Genomic DNA, 10,568 nt, shown 5'->3' with positions numbered 1-10,568 from the left:
ATTTGATTCCCACTCTTACATTTCAGATCTTAGTGTTTCACTGTTTCAATAAGTTACTAGGAATGGCCCTAACAAAAGACTCAGGAAGCACTTTCATCTTTAAAATATTTAACTTCATGATCATTGATGAAAGCATTACAAAAAGAGTCTAAAAATGAACCCTCATATACTGTTAGTGGGAATGTAGACCGGTTCAGCCCCTGTGGAAAACACTATGGACATTTCTCATAAGACCTAGCAATTCCACTCCAAGGCATCTAGCCAAAGGATGCAATAGCACTAAATTGAAAGGTTATATGCACACCTGTGTTCATTACAGCCCTATTTACAATTGCCAAGTTGTGGAAACAACCTAAGTGTACGATGACAAATGAGTGGATTAAGAAGATGTGAGATATATACACAATGGAATACTACTCAGCTATAAAAAAGTTACTCTTGCCATTTGTGACAACATGGATGGAACTGGAAGGAATTAGGCTAAGTGAAATAAATCAGGAGAAAGACAATACCAGATGGTTTAACTCAAAGGTAGAATATGGAGAAACAAAAGAAAGGATCTTGAAATATGAAAGAAATCCTAGAAATTTGACTGCAGAGTTGAAGCTAGTAGGGAAGAGGAAGAGCAGAAGTGGGGGGGACAAAAAGGAGGGGGCCCAGTGGTGTAGGGTAAAGGACTATGGGTGCATCGGTGGTGGGTGTGATATGGTGACATACATCTGAGGAGCAGTGAATCTATTCCTCTAAACCATACACAGTGTAGTAAACCAATGTGACCCCAATTGAAAAAAGTCTTCATTATTTTCTAAAATCTTATTTTTCATCATTTACTTTTTTAAAGCACATTTTTTTTAAAGCACATTTTTTTTTTTTTTTTTTTAAATAGAGGCATGTTTTATTTATTTATTTGTTTGTTTGTTTGTTTATACATGCACTGGGTACAGTCAGAAGCGCGGGAGGGTGAGAGAATTCACCAGAGCCAGAGCAGGGAGCAGAGCAGGCAGAAGGACCGAAGTACACTGCTGAGGGGAGCAGCGGGCGGCAGGAGAGATCTGCGCGCCATGCGGGACCCTCCTCCGGTGGCCGGGGAGCAGCCGGGGATCGAACCGGCGCCGCAGAGGCTGCGGGCAGCTTCGCAACCCAGCGCTCAACCGCTGCGCCACCGGGGAAGCCCCATCATTTACTTTTAAAGTTGGGAGAGAGATTAAAGATAAAATTAGCAGAGCTCAGACAGGCTAAGTGATCTGCTTTACTGTAGGGAATTTTACTGTAGTGAACTCTCCTTGCAGTCATTGTATAGATTGCACCTAAGCATAAATGGAGTTTATAAGCTAATATCGTTTTTTAAAAGATTTTATTTATTTATACACAAGCTGGGGTACAGGTCAGAGGCAAGAGAGGGTGAGAGGATTACCAGAAGCAGAACGGAGAGCACAACAGGCAGATGGACAGAAAACACTACTGAGAGGAGCAGCAGGTGAGACAGGAGAGGTCTGCTGCACCATGTGGTGTCTGGTCGGGAATCAAACCGGCACCGCAGAGGCTGTGGACAGCTTCAAAGTGCTGCACTTAACCCGCTGTGCTACCGGGGAGACCCCAATATAAACTAATATCTTATTTTTTTGTTTAATCCATATTTACAGGGAGCTTTATTTGTATTATGTTTTCCAGCTTTATTGTCAAAATTAGTGGCATGTTTTCTAGTTCATCCTAATAACCAAAATTATTTGGTCGTCTTGCCTTAAAAATACATTAATCAACTTTTAGGGTGTTTTTGGTTTGTTTTATAATTTCTTATCATTTTAGGTATATTTTTACCTGTTTTTCAATCAGCTATTTTTCCCTTGGAAATCATCTTTGTGATCTAGATTTTCGAATTTATTGGAGCAAAAATTATGCTTTGTCTCCTTTTATAATAAAAATAATCTTTTCTTTTTTTAAAGATTTATTTAATTATTTATACAAGCACTGGGTACAGTCAGAAGTGCGGGAGGGTGAGAGAATCCACCAGAACCAGAGCAGGGAACAGAACAGGCAGACTGAGAAATAATCTTTTCTTAGCTTAAAAATTAACCCTTAAAAGTTGACTATAAAACTGATGCATCCAGAAAGGGCTGGAGGTGGGCTTGGGGTAAGAACAAAGAGGGAAGGAAGCACAATGGCCTATGGTGGAGGTATATGGTTGAGTTGGCAGGTGGGTACACTGTGGTGGTAATACCTGATGGGGGTATTATAATATTACCTCAATTAAAAATAAATTTTAAAAATTAAATAAATGAAATTGAAAATAAAATAAAGAAAATGCAAAAAAAAACCTTGTCATTATTTGCAGCTTGATACATTCTAATTTTATTTTTTTTTAATTTATACAAGAGCAGGGGTACAGGCCAGACACACGGGAGGGTGAGAGGATTCACCAGAGACAGAGCGAGGAACAGAGCAGACAGACTGATGAAATACACTGCCGAGGGGAGCAGCGGGCGAGGCAGGAGAGGTCTGCTATACCATGTGGGTTGCTCCGCAGCTGGCGGGGATCGAACCAGCACTGCAGAGGCTGCGGACAGCTTCACAGTGCTGCTCTCAACCGCCTGCGCCACCAGGGAGGCCCTTGATCCATTCTAATTTCTAATGCTATTTGTGTTTTTAAAATATTTTTCTTGTCAGTTTGTTTTATTGATCTTTCCAAAATATTAAGCTTTTCTGTGATACTGAAAGAGAATGAAACTAATACGTTAGGTCAAATTTATTGCTTTTTAAAAATTTATTTATCCACTTCTGAGATCTACCAAAATCTCACACTTCTTATTGTTTTTCTGTCAGTTTTGCTTTGTAGACTTCACAGCTTGTTCAGAGATGCATAAAATTTTACTACTGTTACAGTCTTTGTGGTTTGTAGCTTTTATAAATATAAAATATCTACTTTTTAAAACCAATGTTTTGTTTACATTTTAACATTAATATTACAATATCAACTTTTGCCGAATCTGTTACATCTTTTTGTATCACTTTATTTTTGACTAATTTGAATGCTTTTTCTTTAACGTTTGCCAAACCTAGGACTGTCTATACATCTCTAGTCATGTCATAATTTTATATATTTGTTTCTGACTGCAGGTAGAGATCAGTTCAAAGGTGCAACATTCTCTTTATTTCTTAGCCTACGCAAGGCTAAATAAGACTGAGGTCCTGGCCACATTCTTGCAGAGAACTGCTTGAAGGAAAAAATCTTTAATCACCAAGATGTCTTGTGTTCTGGGGTCATTGTTGCTTGCTCAGGGATTTCAGGGTGGAAGGACAGCTCACAAACAGGCATTATTCTCACTAACAGAACAGCCTACCTCCTTTATATCTTTATTTTAAAAAAAGATTTATTTATGCATACAAGAACTGGGGTAAAGGCCAGAGGTGTGGGGGTGAGAGGATTCACCAGAGACAGAGTGGGGAACAGAACATGCAGATTGACTGAAATACACTGCTGAGGGGAGCAGCGGGAGAGTCAGAAGAGGTCTGCTGAGCCATGTGGGTATCTCCCTGGCCGGGGATCGAACTCGTGCTGCAGTGGGTGTGGACAGCTTCACATTGCTGAGAGTTAACCCCTTGCGCCACGAGGGAGGGCTCTCAGTGACCTTATTTTTATGACATCTTCCTCCACTTATTACGGGTAAACACATCAAAAGTAGAAAAGATTCAAAAATGCACACAATACAGCGAATTCACCAGACATCTGCTAGTTTATGCTGGCCGACCTTCACCTGCTCAGAACATCTATCTACCTTAGCCGACAGAGGAACCAAATCATCTATTTTATAAGGTGTTGGATATCTCAAAACTAGATGGGTATTTTGTAGGCATAGGAGGCAAAAACCCAAAACAATATCCCGAAGCACAGGAATAGGGCACCTTGGAGGATCCGTCGGTTACCCCAGGACCACGAGGTCGCACGAGGTCGCACGAGATGCGGCTCAGAGGCCAGAAAGCCTGCGCTGGGCTGGAGGCGAGGATGAAGTCTAAACTTCCGAGCAGCTTCTACTGACTTCTACGCTTTTGCATGTGCTGTGAGGTCAAAAATCGTAAGTCGAACTGCCCTACATTTGGGGCCGTCTGTAGTTTGATTAGGTCCTCTGCCTGTGAAACGGTGCTCCTCCGGGTGGTTTCCTTCCAGTTCTTGGGGTCCTCCTTTCTGTAATGAAGAGTCCCTTGTAGTGGCAGGAAGGGCCAGAGCAGGTTCTCTATGACCCGAGCAGAGTAAAGGAGAGTCCTGGAGCCCTCAGTGGCTTTTCAGGCTTTTATTGGGATTTTATTGGGTACACGGCAGGCAGGGGTGCTGGGGGGCCGGGAGGCTGGCAGGCCTCCCAGTCCCCAGCAAGTCTTCACTTTTTCTGGGCTCTCCGGTGTTCTCTGGTGGTCTCTGCTGCTCTGCTCTCTGCTCTTCCTGGCGTCCCGGTGACGCCGCCCTTAGAGGCCCAGTCTCAGCCCAGGTGAATCCCATCTACCTAGACCCACACCCTACTCCAGGTGCCCGCCATCAGGCATGCATTCGGGACCACAGATCCATCATCAATCCTAATGGCGGGAGGGCAGAAAAGCCTGGTATGATTTACTTACCCCACACCCTGTGGCCAACCTGTCACCATTACGTTGTCTGTCAGTAACAATGGCTGGGGAGAGGCAGCTGCAGATTCCTGGTGTGGGGCCACTTAGCTTTTCCATCAGTCTCCACGGGGGCCTCTCCTTCTCCACTGGCACCAGCCAAGCCCCGTCTTGTGACAGGTCAGGGCACAGCAGGCTGCGACTTGGCCGGGGGTTGGGGAGAGGGTCACCAGATGGAGGGCAGCGGCCAGCCCAGCCCAGGTGTCCCAGGGCCGCCTCCTAATTGACCACTGAGGGGTCCTCCAGCCCCATGCCCCAAACCCCTCGACTCCCACCACTTTTCTCTGATAAGGGAATCCCCTCCCTGAGCTGCTCCTGACCCAGCAGACGTTTCTCCTGGAGGAGATAAGATTTATTGTTTTCTCTTGGTTTGTTGCTTTGAGGATCTGATCCAATCTGCTTTCTACTTTCTCAAGAATGTCTCGATTTTTTTTTTTCTTTCCTGATGATATTGTTGCTTGTTTCTGGGCTCCTCTGGATTTGTGTTTTCAAACCAGTTCTCAACCTTTAGTCTGCATCAGAGTCACCTGCAGGTCTTGTTAAAACACAGACTTCTGCATCCCACTCCCTAGAGTGTCTGTACAAGTGGACAGAGGCTGGAGGAATTTGCATTTCTGAAAAGTTGCCAGGCAAAGTCGATGCGGTTCGTTCAGGGACCCGCACCTGGAGAATAACTGCTTTAAAATACGCCTTTCATTTCATGAATCTTTGGCAAACGGATATGCACGTGGGATTACTTTACTGTATTGGTTCCATCACAGAAGTTTGGCTCATTAGAAACATTTTGTTCCCCTTAACCACTAAGGTTTTGATAATTGGGAATTGAAAGCTGGAGTGGAAGACCAACTAAACTTATTTTTAAACCAGCGAGTTTAAAGTTTTAAATAACCCCGTTTGTGCTGCCTACGCATTTAAAATGATTCTAAATCTTTCTACCACTTCTGAGTGAGCTTAAATCCCTTTCTGCCCCTCGTGGCTCAAAGTTTTCATAGTTAAAATTTTGAGTGAAGAAAAAAATCTGTGTGTGTGTGCGTGTGTGCACCTAGCTTGCTGTCTTTGCATATAGAAATTTGTAGTATTTATGGACAAAGAAGAATTTGGGTATTTAAACATTGTTTCTGAAATCTGTGTTTTTATGAGTAAAGTGCTGTGATCAGGAACATTCTGGAGCTTGTCTGGAATGGACTCAGATAATTTAATCATCTACTGAAGTTAGTCCACTCATGGTTTTCCTAAAGTAGCCACTGGTACCTGAGAAATCCAAACAGAAGGGAAAGCTAAATATACATTGCTTCCTTTTCGCTCATATCCTGTTTCTCTTTTCTTCAGAATTTATTTTCAGATCCAGGCACAAGATCACATAACTAGCTTTTAAGATTAAATGTTCATACCTGCTTTATACTGTTTTTGGAGACTCTAAATATATGAGTGCATTTACAAGAAATACTTACGTGCAAGCATCTATATCATTAGGACATAAAATATAATGCTTATATTGACTGGTATGGTTTACTTTAACCTTGAGGCTCCTCTCCTGCCTTGTAAACAAGATAGCCCTCCTTCCTCAGAGTCTCCTTAACTTAAATATTTGAATGTGCTCTGAGGTTATCTTATTCCCACTACCTGTCATTGAATGTTGAGCTCAAACACTACCTATTTTAAGCTCTAACTACTTTAATTTAAATTTGCAAGCAATTATTTCCCCTCGAATTTGAAATGCATATTTCTTTAAGTGTAAGAATCACACTCAGGCGAATCAGCTTATGTGTGTGTGTGTGTATATATATATATATATATATATATATATATATAAACAACCTAGAAGTAAAGGAAATCTAAATTAACCAGCCTTGTGTTAGCTGTAATCTGAACATATCACACCCGTATTTCAGGCTGCAGCATTCCTACTATAACCTAACGACTGAAATTACTACCTGTGTGCTTGAGGGTAAGTTATGACTGTCATGGGGGCCATCATTTTGAACTTGATATTTCTGGACATAAATCTCAGCTCTGTTTCTGCCTAAACCTTACTTTAGACAGAAAAAAATGTTTTGGAGGCTCCTTTGCATATTGCAGTGAGAGCATTTGGCCTTACTCTGAGCTGCTGAAAGTCATCTTCTAGTTTTTATCAGCTATAACTCTGTATGAAGATGACCCCTAAGTAGAACTCCAAATACATCCTGCTGTCCTTCAGCCTGAGCATTGCTTGATTGCACATAAGCAGAGAAAGAGAGATTTAATGGTCACTGATGCATGGGGATTTTCTCAGGGAGCAAAAAGAAGAAAGAAGAAAAATAACACCTTAATCATCTTTTGCATTATTTGCATAAAAATAAGCATTTGTCCTGAGAACAGCCATGAGTATAAATAGCAGTGGTTTTGTGTTGTTTTGTTTGGAGAATTCAGAGCATGTAGCCATATGGCAGAGGACTTCAGTCTCTCGGAACACCAGCCTTCTGACCTGTGAAATGAAGGTATTAGTGCTCACACTTCAGGGGTTCGTGAAGATTGAGTGAGATGATATGGATAAGGTGTTTAGCACACAGCCCGTGCATGCATACCCAGGCGCTTCATAAAGAATGGTATTGTTGAAGCAACTGGATCAAAGCAAGAGAGTAATGATTACCAGAGGAGACAGAAGCCAAGTATGGGTCAATCCCATGTGTATGTTTTTTAATAAATAATACTTTAAGGAATGATTTCTAGGCAAAATCATATTGAAAAATATATAACCGAAGTGGGAAAGAGAATGAATACTTATTTGGGAAGCTATTTGTATTAAGCGTGATCCAGGTATATTACTATTAAGTGCTACTGAACATAGTTCCTCAAAACTTAGTAGTTTAAACAACACAGATTTATTATCGCACATTTTTGTGGTTTTGGAATCTGGGCATGGGTTAGGTGGGCATGGCTTCTCTGCTTCTGGGTCTTTTGCAGGCTGTAATCAAAGTGTAGGCCAAGCCTGGGGTCTCATATGAAGACTCAACTGGGGAACGATTTGCTTCCAGACTCACTTGGTTATTGACAGAATTCATTTTCTTGGTGGTTATTGGAAATGGCGACTTTGCTCTTTGCCACATAGACCTCTCCAAGGTGGCATCTTGTTTTATTAACACATGGAAGTCAATGAGTCTGCTAGCCAACCACTTTGTGTAACCAAATCATAGGTGTACCATCATCAGCTTTGCTGTATTTTATTGACTAGAAGTAACTGCCAGGTCCCACCTACACACACACAGGGAAGGGATTATACAAGGGTGTGTATTCCAGGAAGTGGGGCTCATCGGAGGCCATCTCAGCATGCACCTGCCATAGTGCTGTCATGGAGAAAATAGAAATTATAATTATAGCAAAAATTAATAGCACAGATGATGTTCCAGGCACTTTTCAAGCATTTATATTTGTTACTCATTAATTCCCCCAACAATCCTATAAAGTACAAGTTGTTACCCTCATTTTATAATGAGGATGATGAAGTCAGGAGAGTTTAAGTGATTTGGGTAAGGGCACACAGCTGGTAAGTGGTAAAGCTGGAATGTGAACCTTGATATTCTAATTCCAGAGTCTTTAATCCTAACCACGCCATGCTGCATTTACCCTATAGCTTTATGCAATAAGAGTTATAAATACTAATTTATGAACAAATATAGTAGATGTTAGTCTATTATTGTCTATATTTTAAAGGCAATGGTTGACTAGTAGTAGACTTACATAAAAATAAAACTATTCTGAGTAGGTGACATAGTGTGTCTACTATTACACAGTGAGTGCTCAGTCTGTGTCAGTTTCCTTCCCTTATGTGGGCAGCCAAGATAGACACTGTAGAATTGGGTAGTATCCCCTGGGGCATTCTCTGGGACTCAAGATTTAACCATATTTTCATATTACCAGCTTCCCGAGGACCTAAAGTGCTCAAAAGTGTTTACGGAGAGCTAAACAATATCCCGACACTTGTGAGATGTTAGGATTTTTGTCTTCAGAATGGTACCCAAATACAATCTGAATAAGTCATTGGCTTTTGATGAATGGATTTTAGTGACAAAGTTGAGTGGCATTTGTTTATAGGGGGATTTTTTTGATCCCTGCTAAAGCTTAGTTTCAATCCTCTGAGTGGCATGATAAATAGGATGTACTTAAGTTGACCTTGGTGTACTACAAAGAGTCCCTTTTGGTTTCTGCCAGGCCTACTCACTTTGTTATTTGGAGGTTCAGTTTCATGCTTTTTGATGTGTAGTCTTCTTACTCAATAAATTAGAAGGAAGCATAAAATAGGACTCTAACAGAGCAGCTCTCCCTACTTAATTTGGAGTGTGTATGTCTATATAGAAAGGCACGGCAAAGTTATGGCCTGTGTCTTCTTATTGGTCCTGTTTCTTCCCGTAGAACAGCTGATAACTAAATAGAGCAGTTGTAAAAATAGTTTTGATTTCCAAGTTACCTGAATTATCTACTTACAGCTTCGTTAGTCTGGATCATTGAAAATTGGCTCTACATGGTCACATTTACACATGCGTGTACACCTGTAGGGATATTGATTATGAAGAAGATAAACTTATTCACATATTAATTTTTAACAAATATTTAGCAATTCTAGACTATTACTCACCATTAGTAAACAAAACAATGTGCATTACACTTGGAAATTAAACTCAGATATCATTTTATATTATACAAAGGAGAGCTCTTAGATGCTATTATAAATAGAATTGTGTCCCTGTAAACTTCATATTTTGAAGCCCAAACTCCATAGTCATATACAGAGACTTTAAGGAAATAATTAAGGTTAACTGAGTCATAAGGTGGGCCTTGATTCATTATGATTGATAGCCTTATAAAAAGAGAAAGGGACAAAGAGATTTCTCTCCAAGGGTGTGCAGAGGAAAGGCCACGGAGGACATAGCCAGGTGTCTACTGCAAGCCAGGAAGAGAACTCTCACTAGAAATCAACCCTGATGGCCCCTGATCTTGCATTTCTAAGGTCCTGAATTGTGAGAAAGTAAGTTTCTGTTGCTTAAGCCACTCTGGTATTGTTATGACAACCCGAATAGATTCATATAGATAGATGTCCACTCAGTTAAATTCCACCACACCTACAGGCCAGTCCTCTATGTCTATTTCCTTTTAGAAAGGGAGCAGGCACAGACTTGCTAGATTAGTAACTACTGGGACATGTAACCCTGCCCCCTGAGAACAGCTATTTATCTCAATAGCTATTTTGTTCCAAGTTAATCCAACAGGTTCACTCCAATGGGAACTGAAAGAGGGACTCAGAAACTCTACTTAGTTTTGGTTAGATGTCATAGCAGAGAAGGTATGTAAAGCCTGCACAAAGTGACCTTGTGAATGCTGACCCAGAGAAAGTAGGTGTTTGGGGAGAAAGGAAAAAATAAAGCAGACAGGCAGTTGTGCAAAGAGAAGAAATTAGAATCCAAGAAGGGTGTGTCAGAGAGATGGAGGAAGTGACCTTAACCATGAACTTTTTTTTTTTTTAACCATGAACTTTCTAATCGTGACTTTCAACCTCTTGAGAGGCTTTGCTCAGGTTTTGCATTCTGTGCTCATGAAATATCTGTGATTCTTTATAAAAATTCCCCTTTACTTTAACTATCTCTAGGCAGCCTCTGTTTCTTGCAACATAAGGAATTCTTAATAAGACACATGAAACCATGCATAATTAAAGCCTGAAGCAAGAATTAAGTAGAAATCCTTTAATAAACAGAAGGTTAATTCATGAATTTGCTAATCATTCCCCTTGCTGTGGAACTAATGGGAGAGGGAGAGGAAATTTTATTTTTAATCCATGCTAGTTATAGGTCTCTATTTAGTTCAGATATTTTAATTTCTTGCTCATAGTCTACATTGAACTTTTTCTGAGGAAGAACCTGTTTACAAGCTATAATGGATCAGGAATA

Source organism: Talpa occidentalis, unplaced genomic scaffold (assembly GCF_014898055.3).
Source record: "Talpa occidentalis isolate TD23 unplaced genomic scaffold, MPIMG_talOcc4v2.1 talOcc4.4, whole genome shotgun sequence".
Lineage (NCBI taxonomy): Eukaryota > Metazoa > Chordata > Mammalia > Eulipotyphla > Talpidae > Talpa > Talpa occidentalis.
The sequence above is the reverse complement of the archived record's forward strand: the minus strand, read 5'-3'. Positions refer to the sequence as shown.